The 14288-nt window shown below is 50.1% G+C and overlaps 1 long non-coding RNA gene across 1 annotated transcript in view; it reads left to right on the forward strand.

Annotated features, from left to right (window-relative positions):
- LOC144819279 (uncharacterized) overlaps positions 1 to 13621 on the forward strand; it is a 373378-nt gene extending 359757 nt beyond the window's left edge. Inside the window, exon 3 of the long non-coding RNA XR_013607255.1 lies at positions 13494 to 13621. This is a non-coding gene — a long non-coding RNA (uncharacterized LOC144819279). The remainder of the gene's footprint in view (positions 1 to 13493) is intronic.
- The last annotated feature ends 667 nt before the right edge of the window (positions 13622 to 14288 follow it).

Here is a 14288-nt window from a genome sequence, read left to right on the forward strand (position 1 = left end):
GCCCCGCCCACCACTGGCCCATTGGCCAAGCCGCTCCCGCCGCCCAGCTGACCCGCCCTCTCGTCCCCCTTCTTAAGGGGACGGCAAGGAGTGCTCGGGAGTGACCACTGCGCCTCTCACCAGGCCTGGTCACCAACTTGCTCCGCCTGCCGCCCTCTGCTCCTGCCTGCTCCTGCCTGCCAGCCTTGCCAGCCTTGCCGCCTTTTTTCGCCGCAGACGCCCCCAGTCCCCCTGAGCGGCCCAGCCTCAGCAGAGCCGCCCGCTCGCCACTTTCCCGCCGCAGCTCGCCACAGGCCCCGCCCACCACCGGCCCATTGGCCAAGCCGCTCCCGCCGCCCAGCTGACCCGCCCTCTCGTCCCCCTTCTTATGACGCCCCCAGAGCGACCGCGCAGCGGACGCGCGCAGCGGGAGCACCGATTGAGCGCCGAAGGTGCGCCAAAGGTAAGCCCGTCTACGCCCGTCCGCGCCTGGACCGCGCCCAGCGCCAGGACCCCTCGCCCCCGCAGACCCCTGCCCACCCGCCGGACGTACGACGCCGCCACCCTCAACACACTCAACGCCGGACGAATCCCAGGATGCTACCGAGCCACCCCGAGACGCACCCACGGACCCTTCTGCTGCAACGTCTGCAAGTTCACCTGCATCCGGACCAGCAATGCTCCTGCACCAACCAAGACCAAGACAAGCAACAGCAGCAGCCACCTGAAATGCATCCTGCTTAACACCCGCTCCATCCACAGACACGCCATCGAGCTCTGGAACCTGCTCGATACCACAGCCCCTGACGTCGCCTTCCTCACGGAAACCTGGATGAACGCCTCTTCAGCACCCGACATCGCCATCGCCATCCCAGACGGCTACAAGATCATCCGAAGGGACCGCAGCAACCAGGCCGCAGGAGGCATCGCCATCATCCACAGAAACACCATCCGCATCACGACCAACACCGACGACACCCTCGCACCCGCCGAGCACCTGCACTTCCAGGTCCACATCAACCCCAAGACCACCCTTAGAGGCACCCTCATCTACAGACCCCCGGGACCACGCATACAATTCAGCGAAGACATCGCTGACTTCATCAGCCCGCACGCCCTCCTCTCCGCCGACTACATCCTCCTCGGGGACCTCAACTTCCACCTGGAGAACAACAACGACCGCAACACCACCACCCTGCTGGACAACCTCGCAAACCTCGGACTCAAGCAGCTGGTGACCACCCTCACCCACTACGCCGGACACACACTCGACCCCGTCTTCTCATCCTGCAAGGACATCGCCTTCAGCCACGCCACCGGACTCAACTGGACGGACCACAGCTGCGTCCACTTCAGCTTCAGAAGGACCACGATCCACCACCACCAGCAACAGGCTGCACGCAGAAGCTGGAACAAGATCACAGCCGACCAGCTCGCGACTTCCCTGACCAAGAACCCACCCACCAGCGCAACGAACCCAAGCCAGGCGGCCACCAACCTCGCGAAGTGGATCAGCAACTGCGCAGACGACCTTGCCCCTCTGAAGACCCCGCCCAGCAGACCCGGTAGCAAGAAAGCCCCATGGTTCACTGACGAACTCAAGAGCTCCAAGAAGAACTGCAGAGCCCTCGAGAGAACATGGCGCAGAGACCCAACACCGGACAACATGACTGCCCTCAAGCTCGCCACCCGAAAACACCACCAACTCATCCATGCCACCAAGAAAACCGCATTCAAGGAACGACTGGACAACAACGCACACAACAGCAAGGAACTCTTCATTATCGTTAAAGAGCTCTCCAACCCCAACGCCGGAAACAACGACATCACCCCTTCGCAAGACCTCTGCAACTCCCTCGCCTCCTACTTCCACAACAAGATCGCGGACATACACAACAGCTTCAGCACTCAACCGACGCACGCCACGACTGAACCACCGCCCCCCACCACCACCCTCCACGCCTGGACCCCGATCAGCACCGAAGACACTGTCCGCACGATGAACTCCATCCACTCCGGATCTCCTACCGACCCCTGCCCTCACTACATCTTCAACAAGGCCGACGCTGTCATCGCACCCCACCTGCGGGACATCATCAACACCTCCTTCGACACCGCTACCTTCCCGGAGAGCTGGAAGCACGCCGAACTCAGCGCTCTACAAAAGAAACCATCAGCGGACCCCACCGACCTCAAGAATTACCACCCCATCTCGCTGCTCCCGTTCCCTGCTAAAGTCGTCAAGAAGACCGTCAACAAGCAGCTGGCCGCCTTCCTCGAGACGAACGGATCCCTCGACCTCTCGCAGTCCGGCTTCCGGGCCAACCACAGCACCGAGACAGCCCTGATCGCAGCCACCGATGACATCCGAGCACTGCTTGACAACGGAGAAACAGCAGCCCTCATCCTCCTAGACCTCTCCGCGGCCTTCGACACGGTCTGCCACCGTACACTAGTGCAGCGACTCAGCAACATCGGAATCCAGGAGAAGGCACTGGAGTGGATCATCTCCTTCCTCGCCGGAAGGACACAGAGAGTCCGCCTCCCCCCGTTCAGATCTGAAGCCACCGAAGTCATCTGCGGAGTTCCTCAAGGCTCATCGCTCAGTCCAACCCTCTTCAACGTCTACATGAGCCCCCTCGCAGACATCGCACGCCAGCACAACCTCAACATCATCTCCTACGCTGACGACACCCAGCTGATTCTCTCCCTCACCAACGACCCCGCCACCGCCAGAGCCAACCTTTACGAAGGGATGAAAGAGGTATCCGAATGGATGAAGAACAGCCGCCTGAAACTGAACTCAGACAAGACGGAAGTCCTCATCCTGGGATCCTTACCCTCCGCCTGGGACGACTCCTGGTGGCCCCCCGCCCTAGGCAGCGCACCCAAACCAACAGACCACGCACGCAACCTAGGCTTCATCCTGGACTCCTCCCTCTCCATGACCAGACAAGTCAACGCCGTCTCCTCGTCGTGCTTCAACATCCTGCGCATGCTACGTAAGATCTTCCGGTGGATCCCCACCGAGACCAGGAAGACGGTCACCCAGGCCCTCGTCACCAGCCGCCTGGACTACGGCAACTCCCTCTACGCCGGAACCACCGCCAAGCTCCAGAAGAAACTCCAGCGGATCCAGAACGCCTCAGCACGTCTCATCCTGGACATCCCCCGCCGCAGCCACATCTCCGGACACCTGAGAGACCTGCACTGGCTCCCGGTCAACAATAGAATCACCTTCCGACTCCTCACCCACGCACACAAAGCCCTACACAACCAAGGCCCAGGATACCTCAACAGCCGCCTCAACTTCTACGCTCCCAAACGCCAGCTTCGATCGACCGGCCACGCCCTCGCCACCGTCCCCCGTATCCGAAGAGCCACCACAGGGGGACGATCCTTCTCCTACCTCGCCGCCAAGACATGGAACTCCCTCCCGACCTACCTCCGCCTGACCCAGGACCACCTCGCCTTCAGGAAGCAACTCAAGACCTGGCTGTTCGAGCAGTAGCGGACCCCCCTCCCCCAGCGCCTTGAGACCCTCTGGGTGAGTAGTGCGCTATATAAATGCCTTGATTGATTGATTGATTGGGCATATTTGGTGAAGAGCTAACATGCAGAACTTTTCTCTGACGATGACTTTGTTCAAGAGACGCAGATCGAGTATTGGTCTGAACTTGTCTCCCTGATCTTTTTTGGGGACAAGAAAGTACCTGGAGTAGACTCCCTTTCCTTTTTGAGAGGGGGGAACCTCCTCTATAGCTCTTTTTTGTAGTAGAACTTTTACCTCTCTTTAGAGTGAGCTTAGCTGGTGAGGGCAAGAGTTCTTTGGAGGAATGCTCTTTGGAAGTGCACGGAAACAAAACTTGTATCCATTGGGCAGTATATTCAGCACCCACTGATCTTTTGTGATGCTGACCCACTCTGCCAGGTGTTGTGAAGCACTTCCTCCCACTGGAGTGGGCAACGGCGCCAGAGGAAGCCACTGCTCAGGCCTTTCCTCCTCTCGTGGTGTTAGAGGATTGTTGGTGACCTCCTCTACCTCTGTTGGCTTTGCCTCGAAACTGGGTCTTTCCCTGGTTCTTACTTTGGGACCACTGAGGGGTTTGAACCCTCTGTTGAGCCCCTCTCCCTGTTGGTCTTAAAGCGGCGTTTGAATTCTTTTTTCTTTTCCAAACCCACCGCTTTTACTGTGTCCAGTTCTGTCTTCATACGGGTCATCTCTTCGTCAGCATGTTCCCCGAAGAGAGAGGAACCTGAAAAGGGAAGATTGAGGATGCAACCAAGACGATCTCCTGGCACCAACCCCATGTGAGTAGGAATGTGCCGCTAGCACTGCACCATCCGCAGCTGTGCTTATTAACTGGTTCGCCACCAGACATCCTTCTGTCATAGTCTCTTCATAGTCCTTCTGGTCTTCCTTTGGCAGTTTGGACTTGAACCTTTCCATGGAGTCCCATAAGGCTCTGTCGTATCTACCCAGCAGCGCAGCCGCACTGGAGACCTTCAGCGTGGAGGCAGCTGAATTGCAAACCTTGCGACCCCAGGAGTCTTGAGATTTTCTGTCCTTGTCTGGTGGGACTGAAGAGGTAGCGGCCACTGCATGTGTCTTTCTCGCCGCTGCCACTATCACAGAGTCTGCTGGAGGGTCAGATTTTACAAAAACTGGGTCAGAAGAAGCCGGTTTGTATTTTTTCTGTATGCGGGCTGGAACCGCTCTGATAGCCGCTGGGGTTAGGAAAACGTCCTTGACAGGATCCATAATCCCCGGGACTAAAGGCAGCAGTGGACGAGAGATAGATTTTTTGTGCAAAGTTTCAAAAATTACTGTCATAGTAACTTGAGGGACAGACATTTCAATGCTCAGCTTCTGAGCTCCTCTTTGTAGGACATCCAGATAAGTGCCGATGTCATCCACTGGAGAGGATATAGAGGTAGGACTATCCGTCAGCGTAGGAGAGTAATCTCTTTTGGAAGACCTGGTCGAAGAGGTAGATGAAGTACACGGAGTCCTTCGACGTTTACGGTGAGCACTGTGCCTCTTCTCACACGATCTTCTTGAATGCTCTTCCCTTCTAGGAGAGCGAAATCTGACACGATCTTCCCCTCTGGGCGAGCGAGGCCTGACCGGACTGTCTTTTCTGGGAGATCGGGGTCTAACCGGAAGTTCCCTTCTGGGAAATTTGGTTGGTGTTCTCACAGGTGATTTGCGCCTGGGAGGACTACGCTTGTCCATCTCCTCCACCAGATTCTGATGAGGAGACCCTTGTTGAGAGCTGGCATACTCATACATACGTTTGGCAGCTCCTGAATTTCGCCAATGGTCCAATGATCTGTACCATCTAGGTGACAGTCTGATCTCCGCAGCCGAAGTGTCTGGCTGACGCACAGGAGATCTGCGGACAGGGCTTCTGGACCTCGAGGATGCTGTTGAGGAACCAGAAGACTGTGAAGTGGAATGACGAGAAGCTGACTCCGTAACCATGATAACAGAGTTTCTTTCTGAATGTCTCGACGTCGAGTGTTCTTTTCTCGATGCCGAACGCCTCTGGGGGGTCGGCGGGTCGAACAATCTCGACTTTGAATGCCTCGACGGCGACCGATGCGAGGATCTATGGTCTCTCGACAACGACCGGCGATGACCAGCCGTCGACAGAGCCCTCTGCCTCGACGTCGAACGGCGATGACCAGCCGTCGACGGAGCCCGTCGAATGTCTATGCGACGACGGCAGAGGGGTATTGGACACCCTCGACGCCGAGAGTCGACGAGACGACGACGGAGACTGCGTCCTCGGCGCCGATCGACGTTTCCCTGTCGACGGCGGAGGGGTCTTGGTCCTCGACGACGAACGTCGTTTCTTAGACAACGGCGGAGGGGTCACACTTCTCGACGCCGGATGTCGCTTGGATGACGACGGCGGAGGAGTGACCTCCCTCGACGCCGATCGTCGCCTGGTTGACGACGGCAGAGGGGCCTTTGAACTCGACGCCGACCGTTGCCCGATTGAAGGCGGCGGAGTCACATTCCTCGACGCCGATCGTCGCCTGGTTGACGACGGCGGAGGGGATTTTGACCACGGGACTGGATCCGTCGACGTCATCGACGTACCTGGTCTTCTCTTCGACGGCGAGCCCACTGTCGACGGTAGTTTAGACAAGAGCTGATCCACCGGTGGTTCTTTTCTCAGCACCGAGCCCGACGCTGATGTTGAAGCATGTGAACCCTTCTTCACAGGAGATCTTCCTCTGGATGACCTGTGAGCCAGGCCATAAATGCGAATCCTCTCCCTGTCTTTAAGAGTTCTTCCTGACAGGTGTTCACAGTGAGGACAGGTGTCTGGATCATGATCTTCAGGCAGACACAAGATACAGACGTCGTGATTGTCTGATTTTGCATTCTTGTTGCCACAAGATGGACATTTGTCAAAGAGTGAAGGCATTCTCAGAAGAAAATGTTCACTAAACTGACTAAAAAAGACAGTATCTTACTTGACTAGTTGTTAAATGTCAAAGTAAGTGTAAAAATAGACAAAAGTGAAGTATTTTTCTGTCAGAAAACAGAAAACTAGTGGAGCTGTGTAACTAGGATCCTTCCTGAAGGAGGCGGAAAGAACAACTGACCTAACTGTCAACCCTGAGGCATGATGGGATACTGGGGGTGATGGGTGCCTTAAAGGCACGGTGTCAGTTTATTGCTATGCAGCTACAGGTTAGCTGTGTGTTTGCAATGCAGCCTGGGAGCTTTCTATGCTTCCAGTGAGTTATGAGAATTTCTACTGCTTTCTGAGCATTAAAACAGTTTCTAATCAAACTTTGTTGTTGTTTCTCATGTTTCTAATGCTTATTATTCATGTATGGTGGAAATTCTACACAGCATATTTCAGCTCTGATTTTATTTGGCTGCTACTGCATGTTTTTTTATATATATATATATATGTATTTATATATATATATATGAGTATATATATGTGGGGCACATATAATATAGTGTTTCTGGGGTCCCGCACATGGGCGGGAATATTCTAATGCTTATGACTATTGATGAGGATCCCCTGGAAGAGAACTATCAGCACCCCCAAATTCCTGGCAGATTGGGAGGGAAGGGGACACTCCCCGAGAGACGGGGGCCACCAATCACTCGACCAGATGTCCTGATTGCCCCCGAAGATCAGGACCTCTGTCACACCAGCATCCTTCTTGCATATAGCATGGGATTGCCAAAAGTTGAGTGTTTTTTGGCAGGAGATATTTACAGCGGTAAACCAGATAGTTGGCAGGACAGATGCCCCATCTCCGATGTTGGGCTTGCTTGGCTGCGTGAAGGACACACCACCTAAACAGCGCAAACTGCACGCATTCCTTTTACTGTACGCAAGACAACAGGTAGCTATTCGCTGGGGGGAGAAAGAGGGTACCAAAGTTCCAAGACTGGTTGTCTGATGTGACATACGGTCACACACAACTTGGAATATTCTGGGACATGGTGCCCCCGTCTTCAAGACCACGTGATATCTGGGAACCCTTCTTGAGCTGGACGTGTGCAAGAGCTGAAACTCCTGAATCCAGCCCGGTTGCAGTTACCTAATGATATGTTTCATTAATACACAGGTCTGGTGTGCTATGTGGCTATAAGATTGTAATTGGGCATGCTTTTGTACGGGCAAATGTAGATGATTTATGCTCTGTCGTTTGCCTCTGATGTGTCACGTAATATATGGATTCACCCATGGGATGATTAACGCTTGAACTAAGGTATATATGGATTTACTGCTGCTTGATCTCCAAATGTTATTTTCTTTTTTGAATGCATCATTCCTTTTGTGTGCCTTGGATTGTAACATTTTGTACATTGTGGAACGACAAACTGGCTGGTTGGTGGTTGGAACTTCTGTTCCTCTTAACTTTTGTATAAACTTCAATAAAAACAAAATTTAAAAAAAAGGTTTGGCGCTGTTGAAAGCAAAACACCCTTACACGGACTGGGATTTTAGAAAGAAAAGACCCCTGATAAAAAATAATGTAAACAGGCCTGATGAGAAGTACTTCAAAACATGTTGATGCTGCTGAGAAAATCTGTTACTGTCTGTTAAAATGATAATAGCCCAACTGAGACGTACTAGTAATATTTGTTTATGGCAGCCATGTTGACAAGTGTTGTTAGATTTTTCCCTACCTATTGGTGTGCTTCATTCATGTTCAGGAATGGAAAGAAAGGTGAGGTACAATTGAAATCGAATCCTTCCCTAAACGAGACCAGCAAAAGCAATGTAAATGTTCGATTTTGTCTATGGCATTTTATACCAAACTGTTTCAGGGGTCATTTGGTCCTTGGTGGGCAGCCCATCAGCCATTCAGGTTTAATTAGGCCGCGAGGTCCACTCCAGCTATGGCCGCTGAGGTCCACTCCAGCCATGGCCGCTGAGGTCCACTCCAGCCAAGGCCGCTGACGTCCATTCAGGCTATGGCCGCTGTGGTCCACTCAGGCTATGGCCGCTGAGGTCCACTCCAGCTATGGCCGCTGAGGTCCACTCCAGCCATGGCTGCTGAGGTCCACTCCAGCCATGGCCGCTGACGTCCATTCAGGCTATGGCCGCTGTGGTCCACTCAGGCTATGGCCGCTGAGGTCCACTCCAGCTATGGTCACTGAGGTCCACTCAGGCTATGGCTGCTGAGGTCCACTCAGGCTATGGCCGCTGAGGTCCACTCCTGTTATGGCCACTGAGGTCCACTCAGGCTATGGTCTCTGAGGTCCACTCGAGCTATGAGGCTGAGGATCGCCCTCCATATGTAGTGATTCCCCGGCAGGTGCACGAGGGGAATCTCTGTACCTTCAGCTGAGCAGATGTGGTGCAGCTTCCAAGAAGAGAAGATTTGCTGAGCAGTTGCAATGTTTGTTAGGGCCACTTGGCAAAGTTTTTTTGTTTCAAGAAACAAATTCCCAATCCAGGAGTTTTTTTCTTGAAAGCAAAAGTAAATGACCCTGACACACAAGGAGTTTTCTCTGAGAGAGTGGGACTATTATGCGTGTGTCCTACATGGAACTGCCAAACCTCGCCCAGCAGTCCTGGCTAGGGATCATGAGTGATATCACTCATCCCTGAATAGCGTTGAAGTCTATGATTTGTACATGACGACCCTGTCGCAGGCGGGCTAGTAGATAGTGGGGTCTCAGCTGGTGAAAATACAGAGCTTCTCCAGAGTCTAAATAGTGAGGGAGGTGGACCGTGAGTCAGACCATCACTAATACTAATTGAGGTCTAAAGTGATTTGTCCAGGATCAGTCTGTGTGGTCAAATGAGGAAGCCAGAATTCCACATGAAATTGTCGATACAAAGACTAAGCCAGACTAGTATCATTTGCACACCTAATCTTAAGAAACTATATGTAAGAAGGGCAATTTCTCTGCTTGACGCAACACAGGTTACAGGAGACCCTATGGCTTTCATCCTGCTCATCGCTGAAAAAGCCTTTGATAGGGTCTCCTGGCTTTTCCTTTGGACCGTCATGCAAAGAATGTGGATTGGTTCTGGTTTTATTTGGGGCTGTACAGGCACTATATATTAAACCCACCACCATATTGATAAATGGGTAGTTGATGGAGCAATTTCAAATCTCACTGGGGACTCAGCAGAGGTGTTGTTGCTCTCCTTTGCTCTTCGCAATGTATATTGACCCTTTCAGGTTGGTAACCAGCCGATCTGGAAACTTCAATTGAGGTGATCGAATTAGAGGCCTGACGATTAATTTAATTTAATTTAATTTAATTGCGGATTTATATAGCGCTAGGAATCGACTCCCGGAGGAGTATCTCCACGCTTCGACCGCTGGGGAACCCGTCCTGGCTCACCCTGAGAGATGGTCCCTGATGGGTATCTCTAAGGTGCGACCAAGCATCCCCGGCGGTCTGGGGGGGGGCCGTTGTGAAGATGAGGCAAGCTGATGCCCAGAGTTGCCGAGTGCGATCCCTGGATTTGGGGACATGTCGGGATATGCCCTAAATGTTATGTTATGTTATGTTGTCTTGTAAAGCGCATGGCTACCCCAGCAATGGGGCGTCCCAGCGCTGTAGACCACTGGGGAACCCGTCCTGGCTTTCCCTGTGAGATGATCCCTGCTGGGTATCTCCAAGGTGAAACCAGGCATCCCCGGTGTATGTGGGGGGCCGTTGTGGAGATGAGGCAAGCTAATGCCCAGAGTTGCCGAGTGCGATCCCTGGTTAGAGTAGGCACCGAAGCGAGAATTATCGAGTCCGCTGACCCTGGTCCACGACCCTGCCGCGTCGGGAATCGAACCCTGGTCCCGGGCCGTTCTCTGCTTACGGGTCTGCCGCCTCTAACCAGTGAGCCACACCACTCCACTAAATAAGGAAAAGACACAAATTATCCCTAATGATAAAATAGAATGGGCTGGCCCCAGATTGGTGAAAAAAGCAAGGTACCTCGGTGTGAATATATTGGCTAATACCGATTTAATTGTTGAAGAAAATCTAGCCCGTCTAGCCACTGAGACCAAGAGTTCATTGTATAGGCTGAATAATTTGCAGGCGGCAGATGTAACGTTTTAAAAATGATTGTCTTTCCAGAAATTTTATATTTTTTTAGAGCTATTGCTTTAGAATTTACGTATCAATTGCTAAAGAAGTTTAATAACCTATTTTCACAATTTCTTTTGGCCTATTCTCCGCCCAGATGGTCTATACATGTTTTATCACTCCCAAAGGATAGAGGTGGATGGGCTCTCCCCAACTTACAATTGTATTAACGGGCGACCACCCTGCAACCACCCTGCAACACTGTCCCGTGTTAATACAAGATTGCTCTAATGGTCAGACCTTGGATCCTCCCTCGACTTTTGAACACTTAATTGGGCCCGAAGGTTTTTAACTCTGTTTGCAAACTCTTAGGAATTTGTAGATTGAGTTTTTATACCCAAACGAGAAAAAATGAGAATCTATCTGAGATTTTTGGGGGACCATTATTTGCAACTTGGATCAAGGCGGGGATAAATAAACTCTGGATATTCTTCTTCCCTGCCAAAATTATATCATTTAGGGATTTAAGAAGTAATTTTGCCCTCAGCCACAGTGAGTTCTTCACATTTCTAAAAATTAGGAATTTTTTACAGCGCAAGGAGGGAGTGCCCTCTGGTTTTGGTAAAAGTGAACTCATGGAGAAACTGATCGACAGTAACCCTCCTCGAATAGGGATTATTTATCATATCCCTATTAGCCTGATGACAGATCTGAGCAAATTTTCAGGGAAAGGTCAATCGAAAATAGGAATTACTGATTAGGCCTTTCAGCAAGCCCTCGTACACACACAATCTGATTTACTTTCCGCTAATCTTCAGGTCCAGTTTTATAAAACCTGTTTTTTTTATATTATACTCCGAATAAAATTGCTAAATGGGGGAAGGCAAAGGCACCCAGTGCCTCAGTTGTTCTAAATATGGGGCTGACTTAGTGCATGTTTGCCACCTGTGGTGCTTTTTGGCCTCTGCTGGAGGAAATTTCGGGCTATTTTAGAGATACTTTGTCCCTGAATTTAACTTTAACCCCCTGAGTGATATTATTGGTAGTACAGGACACCTTTGGAAGAAAGGAGGAGGGGAAGGCTTAATGTTTATTGCTATGGCCAATTTTAGGATTTGTATTGTCTCTGAATGGCCAGATGCTAATCCCCCTTCCTTTCAGGGAATTGGATATATGGGATCGCTTGACCAACAGGGTATGTCTTATAACCCCGTAAAAAGACAGAAAACATAGGTACAAAAGGTACCCTTGGGTCAGTTTAGAGTAAATAAGCTTTTTTGCATTTTGCACTTGGCACTTTTGAACTCTTCATGTCTGTCTTTGTTTACTAGAGGAATGCTGCTACGATTGTAAGAATGTATATCTAAAATTGGTGGGTGTTTTATGTCTGTATGTAAGGCACCATGGCTTAAGCATTTTTTTATGGATTAAGCTGAAATGTCATTGTTTGTGTAGGAGGGGGAGGTAGGGAGGATGATGAATTGCTTTGACAAATTCACAGTGGCAATAAACATTAAAATAAAATGTCATGAAACAATATATTTTCACACTCTCACATTATTCATCACAAGAAAGCTTGACCAGTTTGTTGTGTCAATGCATGTTATTTTAGCCTTCCTGTATCTAGCTTCCTTTTCTTCAATCTCAAGGTCAGATGTGTTGCCTGAGCTAAGCCCTTCCGGAGCTCACAGTTCTCTGATGCTCTAAGGAACATAACCAAAAAGCAGAATGTAGACCTGAAATGCAGACAACCAGAAATATCTGTCTGAAAAATGAACTGCTCAGTAACCCTATCTAGGTCAACAAACATGCGTTTGACAATTGACACCACCAGATCTCCACATAGATCCACCCTCGAGTGCAGACCAGGCCTTTCTATGCTGTATTCATTCTAAGGTGAATGCAGTTTATTTAAATGGACCGTTTTCACCAGAACATGCCTGGTGCCAGGTTTTAGGGAGCCCAAATATTATTTATGTGATGGCTGAATTCCCCAACCCCAGACCTCTCAAACCTCCACAAGAGCTATATTCAATAGCAGATCCTATGTGAAACAAGTACGATGTTAAAAACATTCTTGTTTGAACTTAGAAAAGGGTTGAAAACATGGGGCCAGATTACCAAATGTAATATTAAATCTGCGGCTGTAAAAGTACTCCTGCACACAGGTGCAGAGTTACGACTTCTCTGCATTCACAAAATTCAGAGGTATCAAATTTGAAAAGCTGCGGTCAGTTATGGGATTTTTGTTTTTGTTGCCATTCCAACAATGCGGAATTGTGCACAGTGTGCAATCCCTCACTGTGCAAAGGCAGCCTCCCTGTGCAATTGCACGTATTTTTCTCCCCTCCCCCCCCCTCAAAATGGCAAACATCTCTTCATGTACAGAACCCCTATCTCTTTCTTTACCATGAAGTTTGGTGATTTCACACCCCATTCCCACCGTAAAAATGAAGGCACCCTAGCATTTTGCAAATCTCCAACCATGCCCATTTCCAATCTATGAGCATGAACCTGCTTGATGAAGACTGTTCAGTTGACACACAGGTACTTGTGCAAGTTGTTGGCAGCCAAACCATTGTTGGATCGATGCCACAGAACAAATCATAAGAAAGCTGTAAATGTTTATATCAAACTCAAGGAGCCAGAATCCAACTTATTATGCAATTGAAGGTTAACACAAAACAAATGTAAGATAAGCATGAAAATAAAAAGAATTTGAAACAGACCCATCAGAAGGGGGGGGCAGAGGGGTCATTATTTTCATATTTCATTATTGCACTTTGTCTGGGTACCGTGCTCATTTATTTATAGATTTTGAATCAAGTCTGTTTTTGTTATTTAATTTGTAAAACGGTCTTTGGGGGCCCTGATAGAGAATGTTGACCCAGGCCCCACAAAACTATCTGACATGTCTGATTTGAAGTACAAAATGTATAAAAGTGTAAAGAAAAGAATGAAACTTTTTTTTCCTTTTTTGCAGAAGTTGGGACACAGGGACCTTTAAGAAAGTCAAGCCCTACAGAGAAACTACTACATCATAGATCCTGAGTTTGTACCAGAGTCTGTGCATAATCTCTGTTAGAAAGTTTAATTAAAGGCAGTTGTGGGCATCACCCATGTGTGAGGTGTTTTTTTCAGTGGTGGCTGCCTCAGAACAGGAGTGGTGAGTCGGGAGGGATGAAAGAAAAAACGTACCTGTCAACGCCGCCGCTACCTCACCTCCGTTCTCAGTCTCATATTGGCTGCACCGGAAGCACCAGGTTCCCAGACTCTCCTAGCCAATCACGATGCTGCATGGGCCTGTTGAGCCGCTAAGGCAGTGCCTGTGAGATTGGGCATGTTCTCCACCCAGCTGTGCAACACAGCCAGATGAAGAACATGCTAAGTGCACATGATAGTTTGGCCGGCCCAAGAGGCAGGGGAGCTGGTATTAATGATCAAAATGGGCGCTGCCCTCCCACCTTGTAGAGAACAAAGAAGAGGATGAAAACTAAATAACAGTGGGCAGCTTAAAATAAAATGTAAGTTTGCATTTTACCATTTTATTTGATTCATTCATTGTTTTTCTGAGGGCAAGGTGATGGTCCGAACGAATGGCCTGTGACCGGACAATCCTGCACTTTGTCAGGGGCCAGGGTGAGGTCTTGCTCGACCTGCAAGCATAAGCTTGAAATGTGACATCAATAGTGGTGGGCGTGGCGATTGTTCATTGCGAGATGCAGAAACCCATTTGGGCGATCTTCGCAATGGCCCAGGGCGTGTCTGGATCAATGCC

This window comes from Lissotriton helveticus, chromosome 2_1 (assembly GCF_964261635.1).
Source record: "Lissotriton helveticus chromosome 2_1, aLisHel1.1, whole genome shotgun sequence".
In the NCBI taxonomy this organism is placed as follows: domain Eukaryota; kingdom Metazoa; phylum Chordata; class Amphibia; order Caudata; family Salamandridae; genus Lissotriton; species Lissotriton helveticus.